This window comes from Vicugna pacos, unplaced genomic scaffold (genome assembly GCF_048564905.1).
Source record: "Vicugna pacos unplaced genomic scaffold, VicPac4 scaffold_15, whole genome shotgun sequence".
Lineage (NCBI taxonomy): Eukaryota > Metazoa > Chordata > Mammalia > Artiodactyla > Camelidae > Vicugna > Vicugna pacos.
In genome coordinates this window covers 6,346,928-6,362,008 of record NW_027328736.1, presented here as the reverse complement: position 1 = coordinate 6,362,008, position 15,081 = coordinate 6,346,928, and positions in this window count along the sequence as shown.

Here is a 15,081-nt window from a genome sequence, read left to right as displayed (position 1 = left end):
AAAGCTTGTGAAAATGTGTACACGAGTCTATATGAAATAATTCCTTTTATAGAGGATGAAACATCAGTAATCCACATGCTCTGAACTCAGGAATGCATGTTTGTCGAATCCGTAATGCATGTAACATGTTCGGAACACGGAATATCTTGTTTAAGGGATCTATTCAAATTACATATCTCTAGGGTAGAATTCCCTCCAAGAGGGTTTTTCTGGGATCAAAGTGTGATTCTTGAACCTGGTGATAGGAAGAAACTACGAAGACAAATTATATATATTTAAGTGCATAGGTAACTTGTAATGATTGGAACATCAGTCATGAGCATATTCACAACTCAGAAATGCATGTTTGAGGAATCGGCATTGCATGAAACATGTTCGGAATACGGAATGCCATGGTTATGTAAACAATGTAAATTACATGTGTATTGGTGAGAATTCGCTCAAAGAGTGTTTTCTAGTGCCAAATGTCCGATTTTAGAACCTAGTGATACAAAAAACTTATGAAGTCAGAGTAAATATTTCAAAGTATATATATGCCTTGTTTGGTGGATGAAAGTTCACTAATCCACATGCTCACCACTCAGAAAATCATGTTTCTCGAATCCGTCATGCATGTATCATGTACGGAACCCGGAATGCCATGTTGATGGAATTCATGTAAATTATATATCTATTAGGTTGAATAAACTTCAGAAGTATTCTTCTGTGAGAAAAGCATGTATTCGAAACTTGTGTTATGGAAAGCTTGTGAAAATGTGTACACGAGTCTATATGTAATTATTCCTTTTATAGAGGTTGAAAAATCAGTAATCCACATGCTCTGAACTCAGGAATGCATATTTGTCGAATCCGTCATGCATGTAACATGTACGGAACACGGAATATCTTGTTTAAGGGATCTATTCAAATTACATATGTCTAGGGTAGAATTCGCTCCAAGATGGTTTTTCTGGGATTAAAGTGTGATTCTTGAAACTGGTGATAGGAGAAGCAACGAAGTCCAAGGAAATATTTCAAAGTGCATTAGTAACTTGTTTAGTGGTTGAAATATCTGTCATGTGCATGATCACAACTCAGAAATGCAATTTGAGGAATTCGTGATTCATGAATCATGTTCGGAATACAGAATGCCATGGTTATGTAAACAATGTAAATTACATGTGTATTGGTGAGAATTCGCTCAAAGAGTGTTTTCTACTGCCAAAAGTCCGATTTTAGAACCTGGTGATACAAAAAACTTATGAAGTCAGAGTAAATATTTCAAAGTGTATATATGCCTTGTTTGGTGGAAGAAAGTTCACTAATCCACATGCTCACAACTCAGAAACGCATGTTTGCTGAATCCGTCATGCGTGTAGCATTTACGGAATCCGGAATGCCATGTTGATGGAATTCATGTAAATTATATATCTATTAGGTTGAATACACTCCAGAAGTATTCTTCTGTGAAAAAGCACGTATTCGAAACTTGTGTTAGGGAAAGCTTGTGAAAATGTGTACACGAGTCTATATGAAATAATTCCTTTTATAGAGGATGAAAAATCAGTAATCCACATGCTCTGAACTCAGGAATGCATGTTTGTCGAATCCGTAATGCATGTAACATGTTCGGAACACGGAATATCTTGTTTAAGGGATCTATTCAAATTACATATCTCTAGGGTAGAATTCCCTCCAAGAGGGTTTTTCTGGGATCAAAGTGTGATTCTTGAACCTGGTGATAGGAAGAAACTACGAAGACAAATTATATATATTTAAGTGCATAGGTAACTTGTAATGATTGGAACATCAGTCATGAGCATATTCACAACTCAGAAATGCATGTTTGAGGAATCGGCATTGCATGAAACATGTTCGGAATACGGAATGCCATGGTTATGTAAACAATGTAAATTCCATGTGTATTGGTGAGAATCGCTCAAAGAGGCTTATCTAGTGCCAAATGTCCGATATTAGTACCTTGTGACAGAAAAAAACTATGAAGTCAGAGTAAATATTTCTAAGTGTATATATGCCTTGTTTGGTGGATGAAAGGTCAGTAATCCACATGCTGAGATCTCAGAAACACATGTTTGCCGAATCCGTCATGCATGTAGCATGTACGGAACGCGGAATGACATGTTGATGGAATTCATGTAAATTATATATCTATTAGGTTGAATACACTCCAGAAGTATTCTTCGGTGAAAACTGCACGAATTCGAAACTTGTGTTAGGGAAAGCTTGTGAAAATCTCTACACGAGTCTATATGAAATTATTCCTTTTTTAGAGGATGAAAAATCAGTAATCCACATGCTCACAACTCAGAAAGGCATGTTTGCCAAATTCGTCATGCATGTATCATTTAAGGAATCTGGAATGCCCTGTTGATGGAATGCATTTAAATTAAATATCTGTTAGGTGGAATTCGCTCCAGAAGTATATTTCTGTGAAAAATGCACGAATTCTAAACTGGTGTTAGGGAAAGCTTGTGAAAATCTGTACACGTGTCAAGAAGAAAATTTTACTTTTATATAGGATGAAACATCAGTAATCCACATCTTCTCAACTCAGGAATTCATGTTTGTCGAATCCGTCATTCATGTAGCATGTACGGAACATGGGATATCATGTAGATAGAATCTATTCAAATTACATATCTCTAGGGCAGAAATCGCTCCAAGAGGGTTTTTCTGGGGTCAAAGTGTGATTTTTGAACCTGGTGATAGGAAGAAGCTACGAAGACAAAGTATACATATATTAAGTTCATAGGTAACTTGTAATGATTGGAACATCAGTCATGAGCATATTCACAACTCAGAAATGCATGTTTGAGGAATCGGTATTGCATGAAACATGTTCGGAATATGGAATGCCATGGTTATGTAAACAATGTAAATTACATGGGTATTGGTGAGAATTCGGTCAAAGAGGCTTTTCTAGTGCCAAATGTCCGATTTTAGTACCTGGTGACAGAAAAAACCTATGAAGTCAGAGTAAATATTTCTAAGTGTATATATGCCTTGTTTGGTGGATGAAAGGTCAGTAATCCACATGGTGAGATCTCAGAAACACATGTTTGTCGAATCCATCATGCATGTAGCATGTACGGAACCCGGAATGCCATGTTGATGGAATTCATGTTAATTACATATCTGTTTGGTGGAAATCGCTCCAGAAGTATTTTTCTGAGAAAAATGCCCGAGTTCGATACTGGTGTTAGGAAAAGATTGTGAAAATGTGTACACGGGTGTAGATGAAAATATTGTTTATATAGAGGATGAAAGATCAGTAATCCACATGCTCTCAACTCAGGAATGCATGTTTGTCGAATCCGTCATGCATGTAGCATGTACGGAACACGGAATATCATATTGACAGAATCTATTCAAATTACATATCTCTAGGGTAGAAATCGCTCCAGGAGGGTTTTTCTGGGATCAAAGTGTGATTCTTGAAACTGCTGATAGGAAGAAGCAACGAAGTCTAAGTAAATATTTCAAAGTGCATAGGTAAATTTTTGGTGGTTGAAACATCTCTCATGCGCATGTTCACAGCTCAGAAATGCATGTTTGAGGAATCCGTGATGCATGAAACATGTTCAGAATACGGAATGCCATGGTTATGTAAACAATGCAAATTACATGTGTATTGGTGAGAATTCGATGAAAGAGTGTTTTTTAGTGCCAAATGTCCGATTTTAGAACCTAGTGATACAAAAAACCTATGAAGTCAGAGTAAATATTTCAAAGTGTATAAATGCCTAGTTTGGTGGATAAAAGTTCACTAATCCACATGCTCACAACTCAGAAACTCATGTTTCTCGAATCCGACATGCATGTATCACGTACGGAACCCGGAATGCCATGTTGATGGAATTCATGTAAATTATATATCTATTAGGTTGAATACACTCCAGAAGTATTCTTCTGTGAGAAATGCATGTATTCGAAACTTGTGTTATGGAAAGCTTGTGAAAATGTGTACACGAGTCTATATGAAATTATTCCTTTTATAGAGGATGAAAAATCAGTAATCCACATGCCCTCAACTCAGGAATGCATGTTTGTCGAATCCGTCATGCACGTGACATGTACGGAACACAGAATATCATGTTGAAGGAATCTATTCAAATTACATATCTCTAGGTTAGGATTCGCTCCAAGAGGTTTTTTCTGGGATCAAAGTGTGATTTTTGAACCTGGTGATAGGAAAAAGCTACGAAGACATAGTATATATATATTAAGTGCATAGGTAATTTTAATGATTGGAACATCAGTCATGAGCATATTCACAACTCAGAAATGCATGTTTGAGGAATCGGTATTGCATGAAACATGTTCGGAATACGGAATGCCATGGTTATGTAAACAATGTAAATTCCATGTGTATTGGTGAGAATCGCTCAAAGAGGCTTTTCTAGTGCCAAATGTCCGATTTTAGTACCTGGTGACAGATAAAACCTATGAAGTCAGAGTAAATATTTCTAAGTGTATATATGCCTTGTTTGGTGGATGAAAGTTCACTAATCCACATGCTCACAACTCAGAAACTCATGTTTCTCGAATCCGTCATGCATGTATCATGTACGGAACCCGGAATGCCATGTTGATGGAATTCACGTAAATTATATATCTATTAGGTTTAATACACTCCAGAAGTATTCTTCTGTGAAAAAAGCACGAATTCGAAACTTGTGTTAGGGAAAGCTTGTGAAAATGAGTACACGATTCTATATGAAATTATTCCTTTTATAGAGGATGAAAAATCAGTAATCCACATGCTCTCAACTCAGGAATGCATGTTTGTCGAATCCGTCATTCATGTAACATGTACGGAACATGGAATATCATGTTGAAGGAATCTATTCACATTATATATCTCTAGGTTAGAATTCGCTCCAAGAGGGTTTTTCTGGGATCAAAGTGTGATTCTTGAAACTGGTGATAGGAGAAGCAGCGAAGTCCAAGGAAATATTTCAAAGTGCATAAGTAACTTGTTTGGTGGTTGAAATATCTGTCATGTGCATGTTCACAGCTCAGAAATGCAATTTGAGGAATTCGTGATGCATGAATCATGTTCGGAATACGGAATGCCATGGTTATGTAAACAATGTAAATTACATGTGTATTGGTGGGAATTCGCTCAAAGAGTGTTTTCTTCTGCCAAATGTCCGATTTTAGAACCTGGTGATACAAAAAACCTATGAAGTCAGAGTAAATATTTCAAAGTGTATATATGCCTTGTTTGGTGGATGAAAGTTCACTAATCCACATGCTCACAACTCAGAAACGCATGTTTGCCAAATCCGTCATGCATGTAGCATTTAAGGAATCCGGAATGCCCGGTTGATGGAATGCATTTAAATTACATATCTATTAGATGGAAATCGCTCCAGAAATATTTTTCTGTGAAAAATGCATGAATTCTAAACTGGTGTAAGGGAAAGCTTGTGAAAATCTGTACACGTGTCAAGAAGAAAATTTTCCTTTTATATAGGATGAAACATCAGTTATCCACATCCTCTCAACTCAGGAAAGCACGTTTGTCGAATCCTTCATGCATGTAGCATGTACGGAACACGGGATATCATGTAGATAGAATCTATTCAAATTACATATCTCTAGGGCAGAAATCGCTCCAAGAGGGTTTTTCGGGGATTAAAGTGTGATTCTTCAACCTGGTGATAGGAAGAAGCTACGAAGACAAAGTATATATATATTAAGTGCATAGGTAACTTGTAATGATTGGAACATCAGTCATGAGCATATTCACAACTCAGAAATGCATGTTTGAGGAATCGGTATTGCATGAAACATGTTCGGAATATGGAATGCCATGGTTATGTAAACAATGTAAATTACATGTGCATTGGTGAGAATCGCTCAAAGAGGCGTTTCTAGTGCCAAATGTCTGATTTTAGTACCTGGTGACAGAAAAAACCTATGAAGTCAGTGTAAATATTTCTAAGTGTATATATGCCTTCTTTGGTGGATGAAAGGTCAGTAATCCACATGCTGAGATCTCAGAAACACATGTTTGCCGAATCCGTCATGCATGTAACATGTACGGAACCCGGAATGCCATGTTGATGGAATTCATGTTAATTACATATCTGTTTGGTGGAAATCGCTCCAGAAGTATTTTTCTGAGAAAAATGCACGAGTTCGAAACTGGCGTTAGGAAAAGATTGTGAAAATGGGTACACGTGTCTTAATGAAAATATTGTTTATATAGAGGATGAAAGATCACTAATACACATGTCCTCAACTCAGGAATGCATGTTTGTCGAATCCGTCTTGCATGTAGCATGTACGGAACGCGGAAAAGAATATTGAAGGAATCTATTCAAATTACATATCTCCAGGGTAGAAATCGCTCCAAGAGGGTTTTTCTGGGGTCAAAGTGTGATTCTTGAAACTGATGAAAGGAAGAAGCAACGAACTCTAAGTAAATATTTCAAAGTGCATGCGTAAATTTTTTGGTGGTTGAAACATCTGTCATGTGCATGTCCGCAGCTCAGAAATACAATTTGAGAAATTTGTGATGCATGAATCTTGTTCGGAATACGGAATGCCATGGTTATGTAAACAATGTAAATTACATGTGTATTGGTGAGAATTCGCTCAAAGAGTGTTTTCTAGTGCCAAATGTCCAATTTTACAACCTAGTGATACAAAAAACTTATGAAGTCAGAGTAAATATTTCAAAGTGTATATATGCCTTTTTTGGTGGATGAAAGTTCACTAATCCACATGCTCACCACTCAGAAAATCATGTTTCTCGAATCCGTCATGCATGTATCATGTACGGAACCCGGAATGCCATGTTGATGGAATTCATGTAAATTATATATCTATTAGGTTGAATAAACTTCAGAAGTATTCTTCTGTGAGAAAAGCATGTATTCGAAACTTGTGTTATGGAAAGCTTGTGAAAATGTGTACACGAGTCTATATGTAATTATTCCTTATATAGAGGTTGAAAAATCAGTAATCCACATGCTCTGAACTCAGGAATGCATGTTTGTCGAATCCGTCATGCATGTAACATGTACGGAACACGGAATATCTTGTTTAAGGGATCTATTCAAATTACATATGTCTAGGGTATAATTCGCTCCAAGAGGGTTTTTCTGGGATTAAAGTGTGATTCTTGAAACTGGTGATAGGAGAAGCAACGAAGTCCAAGGAATTATTTCAAAGTGCATTAGTAACTTGTATGGTAGTTGAAATATCTGTCATGTGCATGATCACAGCTCAGAAATGCAATTTGAGGAATTCGTGATTCATGAATCATGTTCGGAATACAGAATGCCATGGTTATGTAAACAATGTAAATTTCATGTGTATTGGTGAGAATTCGCTCAAAGAGTGTTTTCTACTGCCAAAAGTCCGATTTTAGAACCTGGTGATACAAAAAACTTATGAAGTCAGAGTAAATATTTCAAAGTGTATATATGCCTTGTTTGGTGGAAGAAAGTTCACTAATCCACATGCTCACAACTCAGAAACGCATGTTTGCCGAATCCGTCATGCGTGTAGCATTTACGGAACGCGGAATGCCATGTTGATGGAATTCATGTAAATTATATATCTATTAGGTTGAATACACTCCAGAAGTATTCTTCTGTGAAAAAAGCACGTATTCGAAACTTGTGTTAGGGAAAGCTTGTGAAAATGTGTACACGAGTCTGTATGAAATAATTCCTTTTATAGAGGATGAAAAATCAGTAATCCACATGCTCTGAACTCAGGAATGCATGTTTGTCGAATCCGTAATGCATGTAACATGTACGGAACACGGAATATCATGTTTAAGGGATCTATTCAAATTACATATCTCTAGGGTAGAATTCGCTCCAAGAGGGTTTTTCTGGGATCAAAGTGTGATTCTTGAACCTGGTGATAGGAAGAAGATACGAAGACAAAATATATATATTTAAGTGCATAGGTAACTTGTAATGATTGGAACATCAGTCATGAGCATATTCACAACTCAGAAATGCATGTTTGAGGAATCGGTATTGCATGAAACATGTTCGGAATACGGAATGCCATGGTTATGTAAACAATGTAAATTCCATGTGTATTGGTGAGAATCGCTCAAAGAGGCTTTTCTAGTGCCAAATGTCCGATATTAGTACCTTGTGACAGAAAAAACCTATGAAGTCAGAGTAAATATTTCTAAGTGTATATATGCCTTGTTTGGTGGATGAAAGGTCAGTAATCCACATGGTGAGATCTCAGAAACACGTTTGCCGAATCCATCATGCATGTAGCATGTACGGGACCCGGAATGCCATGTTGATGGAATTCATGTTAATTACATATCTGTTTGGTGGAAATCGCTCCAGAAGTATTTTTCTGAGAAAAATGCCCGAGCTCGATACTGGTGTTAGGAAAAGATTGTGAAAATGGTTACACGGGTGTAGATGAAATTATTGTTTATATAGAGGATGAAAGATCAGTAATCCACATGCTCTCAACTCAGGAATGCATGTTTGTCGAATCCGTCATGCATGTAGCATGTACGGAACACGGAATATCATATTGAAAGAATCTATTCAAATTACATATCTCTAGGGTAGAAATCGTTCCAGGAGGGTTTTTCTGGGATCAAAGTGTGATTCTTGAAACTGGTGATAGGAAGAAGCAACGAAGTCTAAGTAAATATTTCAAAGTGCATAGGTAAATTTTTGGTGGTTGAAACATGTGTCATGCGCATGTTCACAGCTCAGAAATGCATGTTTGAGGAATCCGTGATGCATGAAACATGTTCGGCATACGGAATGCCATGATTTTGTAACCAATGTAAATTACATGTGTATTGGTTAGAATTCGCTCAAAGAGTGTTTTCTAGTGCCAAATGTACGATTTTAGAACCTAGTGATACAAAAAACCTATGAAGTCAGAGTAAATATTTCAAAGTGTATATATGCCTTGTTTGGTGGATGAAAGTTCACTAATCCACATGCTCACAACTCAGAAACTCATTTTTCTCGAATCCATCATGCATGTATCATGTACAGAACCCGGAATGCCATGTTGATGGAATTCATGTAAATTATATATCTATTAGGTTGAATACACTCCAGAAGTATTCTTCTGTGAAAAACGCACGAATTCGATACTTGTGTTAGGGAAAGCTTGTGAAAATGTGTACACGAGTCTATATGAAATTATTCCTTTTATAGAGGATGAAAAATCAGTAATCCACATGCCCTCAACTCAGGAATGCATGTTTGTCGAATCCGTCATGCACGTGACATGTACGGAACACGGAATATCATGTTGAAGGAATCTATTCAAATTACATATCTCTAGGGTAGAATTCGCTCCAAGAGGGTTTTTCTGGGATCAAAGTGTGATTTTTGAACCTGGTGATAGGAAGAAGCTACGAAGACATAGTATATATATATTAAGTGCATAGGTAATTTTAATGATTGGAACATCAGTCATGAGCATATTCACAACTCAGAAATGCATGTTTGAGGAATCGGTATTGCATGAAACATGTTCGGAATACGGAATGCCATGGTTATGTAAACAATGTAAATTACATTTGTATTGGTGAGAATTCGCTCAAAGAGTGTTTTCTTCTGCCAAATGTCCGATTTTAGAACCTGGTGATACAAAAAACCTATGAAGTCAGAGTAAATATTTCAAAGTTTATATATGCCTTCTTTGGTGGATGAAAGTTCACTAATCCACATGCTCACAACTCAGAAACGCATGTTTGCCGAATCTGTCATGCGTGTAGCATTTAAGGAATCCGGAATGCCCTGTTGATGGAATGCATTTAAATTACATATCTGTTAGGTGGAAATCATTCCAGAAGTATTTTTCTGTGAAAAATGCACGAATTCAAAACTGGTGTTAGGGAAAGCTTGTGAAAATCTGTACACGTGTCTAGAAGAAAATTTTCATTTATAGAGGATGAAACATCAGTAATCCACATGCACTCATCTAAGAAATGCATGTTTTTCAAATCCGTCATGCATGTAGCATGTACTGAATATGAAATATCATGTAGATAGAATCTATCAAATTACATATCTCTAAGGTAGGATTCACTCCAAGCGGGTTTTTCTGGGATCAAAGTGTGATTCTTGAACCTGGTGATATGAAGAAAGTACGAAGACAAAGTATATATATTTAAGTGCATATGTAAGTTGTAATGATTGGGACATCATTCATGGGCATATACACAACTCAAAAATGCATGTTTGAGGAATCGGTATTGCATGAAACATGTTCGGAATATGGAATGCCATGGTTATGTAAACAATGTAAATTACATGTGTATTGGTGAGAATTCGCTCAAAGAGGCTTTTCTAGTGCCAACTGTCCGATTTTAGTACCTTATGACAGAAAAAATCTATGAAGTAAGAGTAAATATTTCTAAGTGTATATATGCCTTCTTTGGTGGATGAAAGGTCAGTAATCCACATGGTGAGATCTCAGAATCCCATGTTTGCCGAATCCGTCATGCATGTAGCATGTACGGAACCCGGAATTCCATGTTGATGGAATTCATGTAAATTACATATCTGTTTGGTGGAAATCGCTCCAGAAGTATTTTTCTGAGAAAAATGCACGAGTTCGAAACTGGTGTTAGGAAAACATTGTGAAAATGGCTACACGTGTCTAGATGAAAATATTGTATTTATAGAGGATGAAAGATAAGTAATCCACATGCTCTCAACTCAGGAATGCATGTTTGTCGAATCCGTCATGCATGTAGTATGTACGGAACACTGAATATCATTTAGATGGAATCTATACAAATTACATATCTCTAGGGTAGAATTCGCTCCAAGAGTGTTTTTCTGTGATCAAAGTGTGATTCTTGAATCTGGTGAAAGGAAGAAGCAATGAAGTCTAAGTAAATATTTCAAAGTGCATAGGTAAATTTTTTGGTGGTTTAAACATCTGTCATGCGCATGTTCACAGCTCAGAAATGCATGTTTGCTGAATTCATCATGTGTGTAGCATTTACGGAATCCGGAATGCCCTGTTGATGGAATGCATTTAAATTACGTATCTCTTAGGTGGAATTCGCTCCAGAAGTATTTTTCTGTGAAAAATGCATGAATTTTAACTGGTGTTAGGGAAAGCTTGTGAAAATCTGTACACGTGTCTAGAAGAAAATTTTCGTTTTATAGAGGATGAAATATCAGTAATCCACATGCTCTCAACTCAGGAATGCATGTTTGTCGAATCCGTCATGCATGTAGCATGTACGGAAACTTGAAAATCATTTAGATGGAATCTATTCAAATTACATATCTCTAGGGTAGGATTCGCTCCAAGAGGGTTCTTCTGGGATCAAAGTGTGATTCTTGAACCTGGTGATAGGAAGAAGCTACGAAGACAAAGTATATATATTTAAGTGCATAGGTAACTTGTAATGATTGGAATATCAGTCATGAGCATATTCACAACTCAGAAATGCATGTTTGAGGAATCGGTATTGCGTGAAACATGTTCGGAATACGGAATGCCATGGTTATGTAAACAATGTAAATTACATGTGTATTGGTGAGAATCACTCAAAGAGGCTTTTCTAGTGCCAAATGTCCGATTTTAGTACCTGGTGACAGAAAAAACCTATGAACTCAGAGTAAATATTTCTAAGTGTATATATGCCTTGTTTGGTGGATGAAAGTTCACTAATCCACATGCTCACAACTCAGAATCTCATGTTTGTCGAATCCGTCATGCATGTAGCATGTACGGAACACGGAATATCATATTGAAGGAATCTATTCAAATTACATATCTCTAGGGTAGAAATCGCTCAAGGAGGGATTTTCTGGGATCAAAGTGTGATTCATGAAACTGGTGAAAGGAAGAAGCAACGAAGTCTAAGTAAATATTTCAAAGTGCATAGGTAAATTTTTGGTGGTTGAAACATGTGTCATGCGCATGTTCACAGCTCAGAAATGCATGTTTGAGGAATCCGTGATGCGTGAAACATGTTCGGGATACGGAATGCCATGGTTTTGTAACCAATGTAAATTACATGTGTATTGGTGAGAATTCGCTCAAAGAGTGTTTTCTAGTGCCAAATGTACGATTTTAGAACCTAGTGATACAAAAAACCTATGAAGTCAGAGTAAATATTTCAAAGTGTATATATGCCTTGTTTGGTGGATGAAAGTTCACTAATCCACATGCTCACAACTCAGAAACTCATTTTTCTCGAATCCATCATGCATGTATCATGTACAGAACCCGGAATGCCATGTTGATGGAATTCATGTAAATTATATATCTATTAGGTTGAATACACTCCAGAAGTATTCTTCTGTGAAAAACGCACGAATTCGATACTTGTGTTAGGGAAAGCTTGTGAAAATGTGTACACGAGTCTATATGAAATTATTCCTTTTATAGAGGATGAAAAATCAGTAATCCACATGCCCTCAACTCAGGAATGCATGTTTGTCGAATCCGTCATGCACGTGACATGTACGGAACACGGAATATCATGTTGAAGGAATCTATTCAAATTACATATCTCTAGGTTAGAATTCGCTCCAAGAGGGTTTTTCTGGGATCAAAGTGTGATTCTTGAAACTGGTGATAGGAGAAGCAACGAAGTCCAAGGAAATATTTCAAATAACATAAGTAACTTGTTTGGTGGTTGAAATATCTGTCATGTGCATGTACACAGCTCAGAAATGCAATTTGAGGAATTCGTGATGCATGAATCATGTTCGGAACACGGAATGCCATGGTTATGTAAACAATGTAAATTACATTTGTATTCGTGAGAATTCGCTCAAAGAGGGTTTTCTAGTGGCAAATGTCCGATTTTAGAACCTGGTGATACAAAAAATTTATGAAGTCAGAGTAAAAATTTCAAAGTGTTATATATGCCTTCTTTGGTGGATGAAAGTTCACTAATCCACATGCTCACAACCCAGAAACGCATGTTTGCTGAATCCGTCATGCGTGTAGCATTTACGGAATCCGGAATGACCTGTTGATGGAATGCATTTAAATTACATATCTGTTAGGTGGAAATCGCTCCAGAAGTATTTTTCTGTGAAATATGCACGAATTCTAAACTGGTGTTAGGGAAAGCTTGTGAAAGTCTGTACACGTGTCTAGGAGAAAATTTTTCTTTTATAAAGGATGAAACATCAGTAATCCACATGCCCTCAACTCAGGAATGCATGTTTTTCAAATCCGTCATGCATGAAGCATGTACGGAACACGGAATATCATGTAGATAAAATCTATTCAAATTACATATCTCAAGGTTAGAATTCGCTCCAAGAGGGTTTTTCTGGGATCAAAGTGTGATTCTTGATCCTGGTGATAGGAAGGAGCTACGAAGACAAAATATATATATTTAAGTGCATAGGTAAGTTGTAGAGATTGAAACATCAGTCATGAGCATATTCACAACTCAGAAATGCATGTTTCAGGAATCGGTATTGCATGAAACATGTTCGGAATATGGAATCCAATGGTTATGTAAACAATGTAAATTACATGTGTATTGGTGAGAATTCGCTCAAAGAGGCTTTTCTAGTGCCAACTGTCCGATTTTAGTACCTGGTGACAGAAAAAATCTATGAAGTAAGAGTAAATATTTCTAAGTGTATATATGCCTCCTTTGGTGGATGAAAGGTCAGTAATCCACATGCTGAGATCTCAGAATCCCATGTTTGCCGAATCCGTCATGCATGTAGCATGTACGGAACGCGGAATGCCATGTTGATGGAATTCATGTAAATTATATATCTATTAGGTTGAATACACTCCAGAATTATTCTTCGGTGAAAAATGCACGAATTCGAAACTTGTGTTAGGGAAAGCTTATGAAAATATGTACACGAGTCTATATGAAATTATTCCTTTCATAGAGGATTAAAAATCAGTAATCCACATGCTCTCAACTCAGGAATGCATGTTTATCGAATCCGTCATGCACGTAACATGTACGGAACACAGAATATCATGTTTTAGGAATCTATTCAAATTACATATCTCTAGGATAGAATTCGCTCCAAGAGGGTTTTACTGGGATCAAAGTGTGATTCTTGAAACTGGTGATAGGAGAAGCAACGAAGTCCAAGGAAATATTTCAAATAACATAAGTAACATGTTTGGTGGTTGAAATATCTGTCATGTGCATGTACACAGCTCAGAAATGCAATTTAAGGAATTCGTGATGCATGAATCATGTTCGGAACACGGAATGCCATGGTTATGTAAACAATGTAAATTACAAGTGTATTGGTGAGAATTCGCTTAAAGAGTGTTTTCTACTGCCAAATGTCCGATTTTAGAACCTGGTGATACAAAAAGTTTATGAAGTCAGAGTAAAAATTTCAAAGTGTTATATATGCCTTCTTTGGTGGATGAAAGTTCACTAATCCACATGCTCACAACCCAGAAACGCATGTTTGCTGAATCCGTCATGCGTGTAGCATTTACGGAATCCGGAATGCCCTGTTGATGGAATGCATTTAAATTACGTATCTCTTAGGTGGAAATCGCTCCAGAAATATTTTTCTGTGAAAAATGCACGAATTCTTAACTGGTGTTAGGGAAAGCTTGTGAAAATCTGTACAAGTGTCTAGAAGAAAATTTTGCTTTTATAGAGGATGAAATATCAGTAATCCACATCCACTCAACTCAGGAATTCATGTTTGTCGAATCCGTCATGCATGTAGCATGTACGGAACACGGAATACCATGTAGATAGAATCTATTCAAATTACATATCTCTAGGGTAGTATTCGCTCCAAGAGGGTTTTTCTGGGATCAAAGTGTGATTCTTGTACCTGGTGATAGGAAGAATCTGCGAAGACATAGTGTATATATATTAAGTGCATAAGTAATTTTAATGATTGGAACATCAGTCATGAGCATATTCACAACTCAGAAATGCATGTTTGAGGAATCGGTATTGCATGAAACATGTTCGGAATACGGAATGCCATGGTTATGTAAACAATGTAAATTACATGTGTATTGGTGAGAATCGCTCAAAGAGGCTTTTCTAGTGCCAAATGTCCGATTTTAGTACCTGGTGACAGAAAAAACCTATGAAGTCAGAGTAAATATTTCTAAGTGTAT